Below are 3,960 nucleotides of genomic sequence, written 5' to 3' on the forward strand. Positions count from 1 at the left end.
CTGCGCAATTTGTGGTTTGTCAATGGCTGACAAGGGCTTGTCTGTGGATCTGTTGTATCAGAATCAGCTAGAAAGCTTGTTTCAATGCTGATTTGCAGGTCCTACCCCACTAATGAATCTCTGCGCAGTTGGGCTTGGGGATCTGTATTTTCACACACACGCGCACGCGCGTGCACGCACACGCACACACACACACACACACACACACACACACACACAGTCACCCCGGGTGATGTGGATGAACAGCAAGGTCTGGGACACACTGTGTTCAACAGGCTGCATGCCTTCTTGGGTTCAGAGGCAAAAGGGCCTTAGAAAGTGACGTCTAACAGGAGGCCAAGAGACAGGATCAACCTCCTTGTGGAAGCAGGTCTGGTGCTTCCTGGGGCTCCCAAAGCTATCTTGTTAAGAGACTGCTCCCCACTTCCTGAGCTTCTGTTGCACTCTACCTAGGCATTCGGTGGGTAATGCATATTTAGCCAACATAGCCAAAGTTCTGGCTTTCTGTGCATTCTATTTAAATCAATTTGGGGGAAAGTAGCTAAAGACAAGATAGAGGAAAGTTTTACAGAAACTTTGGAATTTTAGTAAATGACAACTTAGATTGTTATATTTGAAGTTTCTGCATTGATTACTTTTCATTCCTTACCTGGGCATGCAGAAAAAAGAAAATGAACTGATTTTACAAGATACTATAAGTTAATCCACTTATTTTACCTGTACTCTGCCTTTTAACAAATCCTTTTAAATGTATTCTGATAGCCAAACATGATGAGGGAATATTAGTAAGTTGATTTGGTCTGTGATTGCTGCAACTTTCTCCATTTTAATTCATAGAACCTCAGAGCTGAAAAAAGCTTAGAGATCATGTAATCAAAACAGATTATAGATCAAATACTTTTATTAAATGGGGAAACTGAAAAAGTCAGAATACAGACAAAGGGCAATGACATATTCATTTTGACTGAATTAATAGTTCACATCACAAACTTTTGAGCACCATTATTTCTACATTTTGCAGATGAAGAAATTGAGGCTCCAATGTGCAAGGTCACACACAGAGATGTTCATGGTAGCCTTATTTATAACAAGAATGGATCAGAAATAGTAGAGAAATGCTTACATGACCTGTTGTGCATCTACTCAGTGTATGCGGTTATTAAAATGGACAGACAACATTTTATCTTGCAGATGGGAGAATAAATTGATACAACCATTCCTGAAAGCAATTTACCAATATGAATAAAATGCCTTTTCAAACTTCATATTCTTTGGCCCAGCAATTCAGTGACTAGGACCTTATCCTAAGGTAATAATCAGAAATTTTGAAAAAGGCTATTTGAAAAAGTACTTATTGAAATAGTACTTAAAAATTTGTTTTAAACTGGAAGGAAACTGAAGGTTCAAAGTTAGATAATGAGTTAAATAAATTGACAGTTCTTTATGTGCTGTACTGTCATACAAGCATTTTAAATGGTGTTTTAATGAGATAGGAAACTGTTTATAATATTTTAAGTGAAAAAAGCATGATCAAAACATTGTATGTACCTTGGGATCCCAATTTTGTCGAAAGAAAAATGTATGCATATGTTAAAAAAAACAAGATTGAAAGGAAATAAGTGAAAATATTTTAAAGTGTCTTAAAAATGAAAAACAAAACGCATTAAAATGGTTCTCTCTGCATGGTGAAATTAGAGTTCATTTTTTATTATCTTCTTTGTGCCTTTCTGAATTTTGAATTCTCTTTAGTAAGAAACAAACCACTTTTATAATCAGAAACAATACAGTGCTATTTTTTAAAAGAAATAAAAATTCGGATTCCCAAAATAAATAAATACCATAGAGAATGCTATGATGCATTGAGTGAAAATATAGAAAAACTGCATACACAGTAAAGTTTATGAAAATACATACATACATAATTATAACTCTGCAAAGAAAGGACTAGATGAACATACAAAAAATGGTAAAAGTTTAAGGGTTAGGTAGCAAAAATAAAGTGAATTTCTTCTATCCCTTTTTATTTTCTACAATCTCATTAATTAACATGATTTTTAAAATAATGTTTAAAAATTCTTCCACTCCACCCCCATAAGTCCCATGACAACCCGGGGCGCTATGTAGGTAAGAGCAGGTAAGAGCACACAAGCTGTATAATCAGACACACATGTGTTCCAGTCTTGGCTCTGAAATTCATGAGCTGTGTATCATTAGGCCATTAGCTTAACTTCTCTGCAAAATAACATAGCACCTAGCTCCTCAGATTACCAGGAGCGTGAAGGAAGATCATGAATGCTAATTGCTTATCATAGAGCCTATCAGAGTCACCGAAAGGGTTTTCTGGCCATTGGAGTAGGGAACGTGATGAGTTTCGGGCTTTCACTAGCGTGTCTTCAGCTTCATTCTTGGTCTCACTTCACCAAGCCTCAGGAAGGGCTGGGGGTAAAGGTGGTAGGTCTCCTGGACCCTGTGTGTAGCATGAGGAAAATACTCAACAGTGTGGATGAGGGGGACCTGGAGGAAAATGTGTTCTTCCCAGTCCTGCTAACGATCTAACCCACACTGGATGCCTCCAGTTATTAAACTTCAACTCAAAGATGTGTTTGTTTGTTTGTTATCAATGTCTGCCCCTCTTCTGTATAAACATGCCTTTAAGGAATAATGATGAGTGCTCAGGCACGTCATGCAGCGGCACACACGCCGACACACACAGGGTTGCACTCCAATATCTTCCTGCTGGCCCTCGCCGCTCCTGATAATTAAATTCAGTCCTTCGGGTCAATTTCACAGTCTCCTAGAATGGAGGACTTACTCTTACACTCAATCACATGTCAATACCATTAATTTGGTAGGGACTTCCTCTAATCAAATACCCGGGAACAAGATCTAGGGTAAAGTGAATTCTGAAGACAAAAGATAATTTTGACATTAACGACACTTGGCTGAGTGTAGCCCAAGTATAGAGTCAAAGGTAGGGAGGTGAGGGGCTCAAGGGGACTGCCCAGCTTGGTGGTGATGCAGAGAGGCGACCTTGGCATTCATTGTCTTCATTTCTAAAATGGCCCAGAGGTTCATGCCTTCTCTACCTGCTGAAACCTTCATCTTATTATATTTTGTTTAACTTTTTGGCCACTCCATGCGGCATGTGGGATCTTAGTTCCCCGACCAGGGATGGAACCCGCGCCCCCTGCTTTGGAAGCACGGAGTCTTAACCACTGAACCACCAGGGAAGTCCCTTCATCTTATTTTTAAAATCAGCAGAAACTAGTGGTTTAGGGCATCTGGACTGGGTCAGTCACACGTAGACTCTAAGTCAGAATCCACATCTTAGCTGTGGAACCTCAAAGAATATTACTTGAGATGATGATATCGTCTACAAACAGGGCATGTAATGATTAAGTGAGAGGCTACAAATAGTGAACAGCGTAGAACCTGGCACCAAGAAAAAGGCCCTCAATAAATGGGAACAGTTATTACTCTATGCCTTGAGGTCACTCATATTCCTAAAGACTTCTCCAGTTTCAAAATTACTTGCTTTTTTTTTAATTAATTAATTTATTTACTTATTATTTTTGGCTGCTTTGGGTCTTCGTTGCTGGGCGTGGGCTTTCTCTAGTTGCGGAAAGCGGGGGCTACTCTTCGTTGTGGTGTGCAGGCTTCTCATTGCGGTGGCTTCTCTTGCAGAGCACGGGCTCTAGGCGTGCGGGCTTCAGTAGCTGTGGCTCACGGGCTCTAGAGCACAGGCTCAGTAGTTGGGGCGCACGGGCTTAGTTGCTCCGCGGCATGTGGGATCTTCCCGGACCAGGGCTGGAACCCCTGGTCCCCTGCATTGGCAGGCAGATTCTTAACCACTCGCCAACAGGAAGTGCCTCCAAATTCCTTGCTTTCATGGAAAACAAAGACGCAAACTTCTCCCTGATCTGTGGCAGTTAACAGTGCATACGAATACAATAGCAGCAA

The sequence above is a fragment of the Balaenoptera acutorostrata genome, chromosome X (genome assembly GCF_949987535.1).
Source record: "Balaenoptera acutorostrata chromosome X, mBalAcu1.1, whole genome shotgun sequence".
Taxonomy (NCBI): Eukaryota; Metazoa; Chordata; class Mammalia; order Artiodactyla; family Balaenopteridae; genus Balaenoptera; species Balaenoptera acutorostrata.